The sequence below is a fragment of the Rattus rattus genome, chromosome 1 (assembly GCF_011064425.1).
Source record: "Rattus rattus isolate New Zealand chromosome 1, Rrattus_CSIRO_v1, whole genome shotgun sequence".
In the NCBI taxonomy this organism is placed as follows: Eukaryota; Metazoa; Chordata; class Mammalia; order Rodentia; family Muridae; genus Rattus; species Rattus rattus.
The window spans coordinates 27,465,709-27,479,027 of NC_046154.1; the positions used below are offsets into that span (position 1 = coordinate 27,465,709).

At 48.6% G+C, this 13,319-nt stretch overlaps 1 pseudogene; it reads left to right on the top strand.

The window, feature by feature from the left end:
- Positions 1-2,655: 2,655 nt before the first annotated feature.
- On the top strand, positions 2,656-2,755 carry LOC116890553 (annotated as a pseudogene).
- Positions 2,756-13,319: the final 10,564 nt, after the last annotated feature.

The window sequence follows — 13,319 nt, forward strand, 5'->3', positions numbered from 1 at the left end:
CACACACACACACACACACACCAATGCCTCAGCCCTTCCCAATGAAGAGGAAAGCCTTTAATCCATTGTAGTAGATTTCTTTTTTTTTTTTTTGGTTCTTTTTTTTGGAGCTGGGGACCGAACCCAGGGCCTTGCGCTTCCTAGGCAAGCGCTCTACCACTGAGCTAAATCCCCAACCCCCCAACCCCGTAGGATTTCTAAAGCCTAATAGGGCCCCTCTTCTGTGTGCTACTCGGCGCACACCCACTAGTCAACCATCATGATGACAGATCCTCAATAAACATGCAAGCAGGTGAGGAGACCTACTTAGGACCTCCTGTGCACAGCCCTATAATGGGGCACCTTATTACCTCGTCACAGAATGCTGCTTTCACTATGCTTGCCATGCGATGGTGTCACGGGGTGGTGTCACAGGTTCTCAGGGGAAGGCATATCCTGGAGTATTAACATAGTGGTGAGACCGAATCCTGAATTTGTGTCATAATGCCACATTAATGTCATCATGATCTCAACCAAATCCTTGACTCGATGGCTGTGCATAACATCTAGAATAATCTAGCTGCTTCTTTGATGTCAAGATTGCCAGGCTGGAGCTCCTGGTGATCAGAGCTACAAACATTTTTGAAACCTGCAGACCCAGCCTCAGGCCTTCCTCATTGTCCCATTCCCCAGGCAGAGGTGCCAGGAGGTCCACACTCAAGGCCATGAAAAGCCTCCCTCACTGTCCCAGCACTGTTTCTAAAAAAGGCCTGTGCCTCCCTGGAAGGAGCAAGGCTAGAAGACTAGAAAACTACATTTCCCAGATACCCTTACAATTCTGGGTTCTGGGTGGGTTCTGCCAACAGGGAGGATCCATGAAAGATTAGGTAGTGAAAAGGAGTAAAAAGGGTTGGGGATTTAGCTCAGTGGCAAGGCCCTGGTTCGGTCCCCAGCTCCGAAAAAAAGAATTAAAATAAATAAATAAATAAATAAATAAATAAATAAATAAATAAATAAAAGACAGTGTCTAACAGCTCTGATGGTGAGAAGAGACTCATGAGCTCCCAGCGACATTACAGCTCTGTCTCTTTCCACTGGCAATTTAGAGCAATTCCCTGAGTTGAACCATTTTCTGTGAAGTAGCTGGGGAAGTCTTGGGTTTCTCACTAGATAACAAAAGAGACACGTCAAGATCTTATGTGTGCCTACTCCGAGCTGGTGTCTCTCTGAACATTATTCTAAGAACTAGGACCACGGGCCCCACAGGAGTAGGCAGTGCATGAGGTCCAGAGAGACAGAGGCCAGTTCTATAGGGCTTCCTAACCATAGACTCAGGTTTAGGTCTTGGTTTTTTGAGACATAGTCTCAATATGTTCAGATACAAGCAAAACTTAAATGCACACACACACACACACACACACACACACACACACTCATTTTGCATTCTGGCACTGTGGGTGGTGAGTGTGTGGGTGTTTATCTTTGCTAAATTGTGCAATTATGTTTGTGCATCTTTTTCCAGTTTTTATTAGCATATCGTAATTGTGTATAGAAATGTATTTCATTGTGAAATAATGTATTGTGTGCTGTGTATAATGTATTGTTACAATGTATTTTGAACATATTCATCTCTACCTGTTACTTTCTCTTGTTTGCCTTCTCCCCCTCATGCCTCTCCTTTTGCCAGCTAACCTTCCCCACACACACACACACTTTCATGTCTTATTTCTAGGGATCCAATAAATTTAATTAGGGTGACTCAGAGGAGCATTGGGGAGGAGTTATTTACAGAAGCTGGGCTACTTGTATTCTCATAAACTTTCTGCATAAATTTTCTGTTTTATAATCATATGTTCCAAGGTTCCATTGTTCCAGTAAATGGGGGAGGAGCAGCTGGAGAAATAGCAGTGCCCACTTTTGATTTCAAAGCAGATACGCAGAGGAGGAGATGAGGAGGGAGACTGAGGGTGAGGCTGAGGCAGCAGTTCATGGACCCAGCTCGCCATGCCCGATGGCCAGTTGACGTTATCAGGAGTAAGCAGTAGAGTAGAGGACCTCAGAGAGAGACCAGTCTTCACGGCAGCTGAAGAAGAGGTGTTTAAAAATGTCAGCAGCAGACATGTGTGGCTAAGAGCTCGAATCCAGAACATCCAACATCTCCTGACTTAGAGGAAAAACAGACCAACTTGTAAAGACAGCGGGTGTGTTGTAGAGAGAACGGGCCGGAGCCTGTTTTAGTAGTGTTAGTTTAAATAATTGCACAGTTAAATTGATTTTGTAAGAAGGGAGTGAAGGCAGTGCGGTGGGTCCTCAGGAATTTCACACACCGACTGGTAGCTCCCAAGAAATAACCTAGAGAGGCCCATGGTGTTGGGTGAGTCCCAGCCTCAAAACAAGAGGATCAGTGGTGTGGCCGATGGAAACTCATCACTCTGGAGCAAAATGGCAGATACCTGCAGGCTGTCCTGCACTGGCCTCTGTTGGCAACTTGTGTTTCATGCCCCTGTCTTCTGTGACATGGGCCTGAGGTCTTGTGGGTTCTTTGTTGTAATGTGCTTTTGTTGTTCTTGTGTCCCCGCCTTGCCCCCCCATAAGAGCTAGAGCAGCCACAGCTGGCCCGAAACTCCCTCTGTGGCTAAGGATGACCTTCAAATCCTCTTTTGAAAATTTAATTTGCCTGCCCCTAGAGGCATTGCAGGTGTGGCTGCTGTGTCCCATGTGTGTCAGTAGGTGGCAGAGGAGAGGCTCTGACTATGCTCAGTAGTAGCCTAACAGTCCCTGAAAAGGGTGAGCCTAAGACAGCCTGGTCAGGGAACTAGCCTGAGATGACCACCAGTCCAGCACAGGCCCAGTCAGGCTGCTAGAGACTAGAAGAATCCCTGCCTGGTACTGGGGGCTCTGTGTGGGAGTGAGTCCCAGGCAGACAACGCTCATAAGGAGCTACTCAGGCAAGGGTAGTAGGGAGCGAGCCCAAGATGGCCATCAGATCAGCACCATAGAACCTGGACAGGTAGCTAGCCTAATATGAACACCAGTTAGGAGTCATGCAGGCCTAGGAGGGTCAGATCGTGCCTGCAATGACCCCTGCTCAGTGCCATAATGCATGGGTGGGGCTTAGCACTCCTGAGATCATTCCTGAGAGGATCCTAAACACTAGGAGATCCTGGGCATCGCTAAGAGGAGCAAGTAAGTGGTGGAGAAATGGAAGAGAAAGAGAAACAGAAGGATGTGGGCACAATGAAGAGAGGCAGAACTGGAGACTCAGGGTAGTAGGGAGCAGCCTGATGTGAGCAGCTGCAGCTGATGATGCCATCTGGGGGGCTCCTGGCCTGTGCTGCCACATGGGGGAGGGACACATCTGGATCCCTGGCCCTGCAATAGCAGAGGTCTGAAGTCCCTGGTCTGGGCTGCCACCTGGGGACATGTTGATGTCTGAGAGCTATGAAGAACCTGCCCCACCCCTCTCATGGGCATTGTTTCGGGGGCTGGCCCTCGAGGTATAAGGGCAGGAGAGCTGACCCCACCCCTAGCCAGCTGCAGTACTTGGGGAGAGCAGGTCCTGCACATTGCAGGAGTTGCGGGTGAGCCATGGGAGTGGGAGAGCTGACCTTACTACTTGGTCTCCATTTGGTGGAGGGAAAGAGACCTCCACTGCTTCTCCCTCCCCATTCCCTCCCCCACCTTCACCACCTGGGATCCTTAGAGCAGGAGGACTGGTCCTGCCTCTCACTAGTTGCAACACTTGGGAGAGTAGGCCCTTGGCCTCACCTGGGTAGTAGGGTAAAGCAGGCCCTGGTTGAAGATGCGGTGGGGATAGGAGTGGGGGTTTGCTGGTGAGCCGGCTGCAAGGGCATGAGAGTGGGAGAGCTGGTGGCTGGTCAGCTCAGATACGCCTCTCATGTTCAGATTCAGGGCTTTGAATTGTTCCACTGGAACATCTACCCCATCCACGAACTGCTGGAGTATGCGAGGCGGGGCAGACCACAGATGCAAAGCTGCAGGACCTCCATGGCACAGCAACGGCAGGATGTCCTAGAGGAGTCCCAGTGAGGTTCCATTATTGATAAAGTGACAGAGGACAGAGGCCTTGAACCAGACCAAAGGGTCATCGCAGTGAACATTTGCAAGCAAAGACGTGTGGATAAAAGGGTACACTGTGGGACACACTGTGACACACTACAGCTTCCACAGTGAGGTTTTTTTCCTGTTGTAGGGGAGTGGCTGCAAGAGTTGAGGGCAGGCACAGGGGGAGGGGGAGATGAATGGGATTAGGGTACATGAAGTAAAATTTATGAAGAATCAATATGAGCTTTTAAAAAAATCTGTGTGTGAGAGAGGTGGGGAGGGAAGGAGCTTATTCTGTATGTATGTGTTGTTTGAAAAGCCCACCTGGGTCACCTGGGGTTGGAGTTATAGGATATTGTGAGCTACTCCTTGTAGGAGATGGGATTTGAACTCTGGTCCTTTGAAATAGCAGCAAGCCTTCTTAACCACCGAGGCATCTAGCTCAGACTTTGAAGTTCTGACTTTCCTGCAGACACCTCTCAAGTGCTGAGACAACAGGCATGTCCTACCAGTCACCTGGTTTCTGTGGTGCTGGGGATGGAATCTAGGGCTTTGTGCATGCTGGGCAAGCCCTTTCCCAACTGAGCCACATCCCCAGATCTCTACTAAGTATATTTAATTTAAGACATTGTTCTTCTCCATTAGAGTGAGAAAGATAGAGGTTCAGGGGCTGTGGTGTGACCAGTGGTAGACCTCTTGCCTAGCATGCTCAGGGTCCTGGGCTTCATCCCCAGGTCTGAGGAAGTAAGTACAGAGGTCCAAGGATAGACCTCACTTCTAACACAAGAAGAAATGAACCCATAGAATTGATACTTTTTGTGATTTGTATTTCAGTTGTAATAAGACACATTAAGGAGGTCTGGGGGCCGAGTGGGGGTAAGAGATTTTTTTTTCTACATGCTTCTTAGGATTTCTTAAGAGACAGATTTCTACCAGGAAACCCATACTGGTCTTTTTTTTTTTTTTTTTTTTTTTTTTTTGGTTTTTTTTTCGGAGCTGGGGACCGAACCCAGGGCCTTGTGCTTCCTATGCAAGCGCTCTACTACTGAGCTAAATCCCCAACCCCACCCATACTGCTCTTAAATGTGGGATTCTCCTGCCTCAGCCTCTCTTGTGCTGGCATGACAAGCATGTGATGTCATGTCTTGCCTTTATAATATTTAAAACGAAATCTAAGCAACTAGTTTCACATCTGATTAGATTTACAGAAGTTGCTTGAGTGCTTAGGAAGAATTTGTTCATCATATTTGTAAGGCTCCCTTGTCAGGTATTTGAAGTATTTGAATTGGATAAATTAAATTTGTAATTGTACTTTGAAATATCTAAAGGAATTTGCTTAATTAAATGTTTGAGTGGTTTAAAAGTTTACGAGGATTTAATCTGTCAAGTTTATGACTTAATTGAATACCAATCAATGAGAAAGTAAATGTGATCTTACTTTATATAAAAATTACTAGGTTCATAAATAAAATATCATGATCCGTAAGGTAGAAGGGAAAAGCCAAGGCGGGAGCAAGGGTCTGAGATCCATAACACTAAGAAATTAAATATGGATTGATAAGTAGCTCATTGCATTTGTCCCTTGCTAGCTGAATGCTCACACCTGAATGGCTTATACACACACACACACACACACACACACACACACACACACACACACACACACACCCCAAGAAAAAGTTATCCTAAATACATTTAAAAAAAAAAAAAGCACCATGCATTGGGAGTGTCCTGCACACTGCTGGTAGCCTGCACTGCACAAGTCTGGGTGACAGGGTAGAGCCTGTGCTATGGTCAAGCCTCAGCTGGTCTTCCTTAAGGTTTGGGGACTTATTGCTGAGTTATCTCCCATACTTATTTCATGCTGGACTGGGGGCACTCGAGCATGGTAGAACCCTGGTGGAATCCTTGGCATCTTTAAGCTATCGATACGTCTGGTGGTTATTTACACTGTGGTAGGTGTTTCTTACATCCCAAAAAGAAAGCTCCACCCTCAGCCTCCCTGAAAGCATGCATGCAAACAACTGGACACTCACTGTGACTTTTATGTTATAGCGCTGGGGATTGAACCAATGGCCTTTAACCTGCTGGCCAAGCACTTTCCCACTGAGCTATGATCCCCAGCTCTCTGACTTTTCAGTTTAAAATATCTCATTACATTGCCAGGGTAAGCTCAAACTCACTCAGTAGCCCAGTCAAGCCTTGATCTTACTATTATCCTACCTCAGCCTCTCTGGTATCTGGGCTTACAGGCCTACACCAGAGACCTAGCTAAATGATTTTTTTTTTAATTGAGCATCATGTAGTCCTGATTGGCTTTAAAGTCAATCTCTAGCCAAAAAGACCTTGTTTTTCTATTTCTACCTCCAAGTGCTAGAACCACAAACATATACCACCAAAGCTGGTTTACACGGTGCTGGGGATCAAACCCAGAGCTTCATGCATGCTAGGCAAGCATTCTACCTAACACGCTCCAGCTGCAGCTAGATGCTTTTTACAAACAACCAATAAAAGGCAATTGTCTTTGTTTCATCATAAAAAGTTTTATTTGAGTCAAAAGTCCTTTGATGAGCGAACATTTTTCTGTGAGTTCCAGTCCAGCTTGGTCTACATATGGAGTCCCAGATCTTGCCTCAGAAAACCAAAAACAAAAGAAAGATAGCTAACATTTATAGCTAACATTATAACATTGTATATAAATGTATCACTATGCTTTTGAGACACCTGAGTGCTGATTGAATAGAGTTAGATGAGCCAGGAGGCACACAGGCTCTCTAGCGTGTTACTTTCCAATGAGTCTTAAGAGCAGACTCAACTCCTATGTGACAATATCTGCTCATCCCTTCTGGGTGCAGGGGACGGGGGGGGGGGGGGTTGCCACCTGCTCTCTCAGCAAGACACTTGTATTTTGTTTTGTTTGTTTGATTTCAAAGGCAGGGTGCCAAACTAAATTTTTATTGCTGATATTTTTAAAACACAAAAGCATGAAGAATTAGAGGAGATACAGTTTCATCAAAATGTCAGCTCAGATTATCACTGTATCAATTATATGGATTTTCCTTTTAGTGGCCCAATGGTCTTCACAAATAAAAATCACAGCTCAAGCCTTAAAACACATTCTGTGAAATGTGAATTAGACTTGAAAAACATTCTGATTTCCGCTGTGTTTTTTAGATCTCTCTATAGTGTTACCTTGAAAAATCTCTAAGACGTGGAATCCTTATTGACTGGAATCCTGGTCAAGTCATCATGTTTATAGCATCAAAACACCTATTCCAAAAGTTGCAAGATACCCAGGATATGGTGGCACACACTCTGAACTCCAGATGTGGAAACAGGACTATGAGTTTGAGACCTTCCTGGTTTACTTCATGAAGCCTCTGTCAAAAAGACAAATGGCCACGAGAAGAGAGCGACCCCATCCCAGTGAGCAGGGGGACTGTGCTGGTGTCAAGATAGTCTGGGATACTCTCCCTGGCTGGCTCTGGGGCAGCTTTCTGTTCTGAGGCAATACACATCACAGCAGCACAGTGGCTGTCATCATCTGTCTTTTACTTTTTTGGTTTTGTTTTCGTTTTGAGGTCCAGACTGGCCTCAGACTCACTATGTAACTCAGGATGACCTTGAATGTCTGAGCCTCCTGCCTCCACCTTCTGTGTGCTAAGCTTACAGGAAAAAGTCAATATACTTAGTTTCTGCTATGTTGGGGATAAAACCCAGGGCTCCTTGGATGCTGGCCAAACTCCCTAACAACTGAGTTCTTCCCAGCCACTCAGCAACCTTTGATATGACAGCGTAAAGCCCAACAGCCAGAGGAGGAAGATGCATCTTCTTCAAGGTACTCCATTAAGTGATGCCAATCACCATGAACCAATGCCGCCGCCACCACCACCACCACCACCATCACCACCACCACCACCACCACCACCACCACCATCACCACCACCACCACCACCACCACCATCACCACCACCACCACCACCACCACCAGCATCACCACCACCATCACCATCACCACCACCACCATCACCATCACCACCACCATCACCATCACCACCACCCTCACCATCACCACCACCACCCACCACCAGCATCACCACCACCACCACCACCATCACACCACCACCACCACCACCACCCAGCATTGCCACCAGCATCACCACCACCACCACCACACCATCACCACCACCACCACCACCACCACCACCACCACCATCCACCACCACCACCACCACCACCACCACCACCACCACCACCACCATCACCACCACCATCACCACCACCACCATCACCACCACCACCACCACCACCACCACCACCACCACTACCACCACCACCATTACCATCACCACCACCACCACCCACCATCTCTTGTACCTCCCAGTTATTGGGGTCTTTCCTCCCAGGAACCATGCTGGGAAGTTGGCCCAGGGATCAACTATGCTTCAAATGAGGCAGAGTCAAGGTTCACAGAGCCGATAATGTGGGCTCTGCATGCAGTTGTGTGCATGGAGATAGATGGGCAGAGGTTACACTAGCAGAGAGTAGCTGATGAAGATCCTAGAGCCCTTCACACATAACGGGCTAAGGCAGGTCACAAGCTCAGCCCTTTCCCTCCATAAGAGTAAAATAGATTAATGAGCCCAGAGCCTGGACTGTGGGCTCCTCTGTGGATCCATTCATATGGCTAACATGTGGACAGGTTTGCTACCCACCTCTGGGAGCTACAATTGAGGTTATGGGGGTGGGGCTTCTGAGTCTCCATATGAACAGGACCTGGGAATGCCAGGCAGGCATCACCTCTGGAGGAAAAGCCAACTGTACCCTGGAGGACAGGTGGGGAGTTTTTATTGTTGCCTCTGGTCATGAATTGGGAGGGGGGGTGGATCTGTTTCTGTGTCAAGAAAATTTTTGGCTTGGGCTGGTGACTACAGGCCTGTAATCCCAGTGGAGACTGAGACAAGAGGATCGGAAGCTCAAGGCTAGTCTGGACTACAGAGCGAGTTTGAGGCCAGTCTGGACAATTTAATGTGACTGTCTCAAGATGAGAAGGAGAACGTGGGCTAATGACGTGGCTCAGTGGCGGTGTGCTCGCCTGGTATGGGCGAGGCTAAGGACATGCTCGACTGGCAGGGATGGCAAGGGATGTGGCTCAGTGGTGACAAGCTTGCCATGTATGAATGAGAGTCTCATTAATCCCAGGCCGAAAAAGGAAGAGGGAACAGGCAGAGGGAGAGTCAGAGAGAGAGGAGGGAAGGAGAGACACAGGGAGAAAGGAAAGGAGGAAGGAGCAGGGAGGGAAAGGGGGAGGAAGAAGGAGAGAAGGAGGGAGGAAGGGAAGGAGGGAGGGAAGGAGGGAGGGGGAGGGAGGGAGGAGGGAGGGACAGAGAGAAAAGCTACCCCTTAGTTGCAATTCAGGAAAAATTCTAAGTCTAGGAAAGCATTACATAGTTCTGGAAAGACTCTGTCCCAAAATGTAAGAAATATGCCTTCCTGAACTATGAAACATATTCTGCCTAGGATTCTAAAAACCACAACATCCAAAACTCCAGAACACCTTTCCTGGCGAGCCTGCTATGTTGGCACTTGCCCCTGGAGGTGTCTGCGCTATGCAGAGAGATGGGGAAGGATGGGCTTTCAGTGAAGATGGCGCTGACTGGTGGGGGTGCTGGCTGGTGGGGGCAGTGACTGTGGGGGTGATGACTGGTGGGGTTGATATCTTGTGAGGGTACTGACTGGGGGAGCTGACTCTACTGAGTGAGGAGGACTCTAATCCTTGACTATAGGGATTCTCAAGACACTGGGCCTAGATGTCTTTGTCATCTGAGCTGGAAAAATCACAGGCCAAGGCTTGAAGGGACTCCTAGGCTCCGCATGCCTAAGGCTGGAAGCCATGTTTAGGTCTGGTCACTCGTCAACTGACCTATGACATCCCTTTTCTTACAGCAGGAATCCCACTCCCAGTGCTCTGAGAGAGTCTCTGTGCCCTGACCACACCCCTTAGGTCCCCAGAACACAGCCTGGACTATGAGCTCCAGGGAGGCAAGGCTCTCTAGCTGGCATATGAAGGAAGAACCCAGCACCCTCTGAGCAAAGAACAGGAAAACGGACATGGGTTGATGGAAGGTTTTGGTGAGATATGAAAATGAATGTGGAGGTCCAGAGAGATTTACAGGATCAAATAGGCTACCGGTCCTGACCAAGATTAGGACACATGTGTCAGGGGTTGGGGATTTAGCTCAGTGGTAGAGCGCTTGCCTAGCAAGTGCAAGGCCCTGGGTTCGGTCCCCAGCTCCGGAAAAAAAAAAGGAAAAAAAAGGAAAAGAAAAGAAAAGAAAAGAAAAGAAAAGCAGGACGCATGTGTCAAGACCAACCTAACAGCTATCAACATCACAGACCTTGGGGAAGTGGCTGTGAACACGGCTTGGGCTGGCAAAGTAAATAAATATCTGGGCACCTGGGATCAGTGAAAATGGGACGCTGTACTGTAAAGTCACAATTCCATCAGAGCTGACCCAGCAGCCACCTATGCCTGGACAGGGTTCCCTCACCCCCACCCTGGACACCACCCCCTCATATGCTCTAGAGATTCGTCTGCCATTCAGAAAAGGTTCTGCAAAACATTCCCTCATCCCTGGAGAAGTCTCCTGACAACCTGGCCCGGGAGACATTGCAACTCTCTTCTGACTCTAGAAGCTGTCGGGTCCTGACTTGGGAAATCTCTTGCTGACAAGTGTAGGAGAGAGCACTCTGTAAAGCTCAAAGCTTGTGCCTGCCGTACAGCAGATGCTTGACAAACGTGTGTAGAATGAAGGAGTGGCCCTGAGAGATCTCTGCGCGCGCGCGCCACCGATATTATTCTTACTGTGACTAAATAAAGCCATTATCAGGGGTATTATGGGAAATTCCATATTTCTCCCTAACGAGATCTTTCTCTTCTGAGTTCTCAGCAGATAGAGCGCGAGCGGAGGGCCTGGCTCACAGTGGGCATCAATAAACGTTTGATGGATGAGCCAGGGCATGCATGGATAAATGAGAGGTCTACGGATGAATGAATCGCCACGTGGAATGCGGGAATGGAAAGATGGATAGAGTGGTCCTGCGTTCGCCTACTCAACAGCCGCCTCCCTCTTCCCCTGCCTTTTTCCATGTTAAATGAATCCCGGCTTTATTCAGTCTCTAGCACTCAGGGAGGAGACCAGCCCTTCTCCAGGCAACGCGTCTTGTTTTTCTCCAGTCCACCATGATACCTTTTCCCCAGCCAGGGACTTGCTTAGGAACAGCCGTGTGATGCAATTCTGGCTCGAGAGACAGGGGAGCCACCCCCACTGGGGCCCCACAAGAGCAACTCCTCGTTAAAGAAACTCTAATAGGGAACATTGTCTCTTCTGGCCTCCAACATGGGTGTGTGAGATGACACATACAGAGGCGTGCAGCCATCTTGTAGCCATGAGAGATACGACAAAGGAGAAAAGTCAGACATCCTTAGCACCACAGAGCAAATATCCAGGAAGAACCTGGGTCCCCAGCACTGTCTTTGGATCACTAGATTAACCAGTGTCACTGGGTGGGTACATGGATGGATGGATGGACAGATGGGTGGGTGGAGGAATGGATGAATGGAAATGTGTTTGGATGAATAACTTAGAAATCTATAAGTGGAAGAAAAGGTTTTCATGGGAGTGAGGGTAGATGGAGACATTAGTATACGGATAGATTGGGTGACTGGATGGATGAATGGATAAACGGATGGACAGAGACAGATGGATGGATGGACAGACAGATGGACAGATGGATGGATGGATGAACAGGTGGACAGATGGATGGACAGATGGATGGATGGACAGATGGACAGATGGACAGGTGGGTGGATGGATGGACAGACGAATGGATGGATGGGTGGGTGGGTGGATAGATGGATGAATAAGAAAATGGATGAGTAGAGAGATAGATGGATGAATGATGTGGGGATGGAGGAAGAGAGAAAGAGGAGGAGGGTGGGGAAGATGTTGGGAGGGAGGGAAAGAAGCAGGAAAGATAAAAGAATGCTGGAAGTGAAGGGATGGATGTGATAAATGGATGGATGGAGGAAGGGAAGCAGGAGGGATAGAGGAATGGGGACAGATGCTGGAATGGGGATGGGTGATGGAGTACGTAGATGGATACGTGGATGGATGGAGGAAGGGATGGAGAAATGGAGGGAGGGCAGGAAGGGAGAGAGGGAAAGAGGGATGAAGCAGTCGAGGAGTGGAAACATTTTCATGGGAGTTGAGATGAATGTGCAGAGAGCCTAGGGCTGGTTGGCTGGGGAAGAATGTGTGGTGCATGAGAAGACCAATGGGATCTCTCCTCCTTCAAAGGATGCTCCCAGGGGCAGACCAGGCAGCAAGCTGAGCCTTCCCAAGGCTTTCTTCCCAGCCTTCATGTGGCTTCCTGCCTCATGAAACCTAGGCTTGGCCACCAGGATAGTATTTGCTTTAACCTTCGTCATCTGCTGTAAGATCTGGTGCACACTCCTCCTTTAGGGCAGGTTTCGCCCTGCCAGGGAGGCTCAGGCATGCAAACACACAGGGACTCAGAGCTGTTTCTCCACCACCTGCCCCCAGACTCTTGGGGAGCCTTCTCACCTACAGGATGGGACCCACAATGTCATAAGCAGGGAGATGCTGATGTGTGAAAGACAACCTCCTGCAAGGGGGTTTCTCTACCCAGCCCTCACTCAGTCTGTGTGTCTGTGTATGCTGCGTGCATGCCTGCGTGTACATCATGTGCCTGTGCCTGTGTGTGCATCCACGTGCTTGACACAGAAGATGGAGCCCAGGGTCTCAGGCATGCTAGATAACTGGTCTACCTCAGCTTTCTCTGCCGTGATGTTACTTTTCCTTTTGGGACAGGAGTTCACAGAGTTGCCAGGCTGGCCTCGAACTCTGATCCACCAGCTCTGCCTCCCCAGAAGCTGCAACTACAGATGTGTAGCACCACACCTAGAGTTCCTGGATGCTTTAAACTAGTTCAGGTTGAGATACTGTGGGCCCAGCTCTCTATTCTGTCAGGCAGGGGTACCGCCAGGCCGGGTTCCTGGCATGGCCTCGAGGTTAGGGAAGGAGTGTAAAACAGAGGGCTTCCCTCTCTTTCCTGCCCAGACCTGGAGGGCATGTTGCAGCCCTGAGCCTCTAAAGTGAGCATTAGTTGTTGAGCCAAGCTAGCCAGGAGCCACAGCTTCCCATCTCATTCATGCCAGAGACCTCCTTGCTGGGGATCACACATCCTAGCCC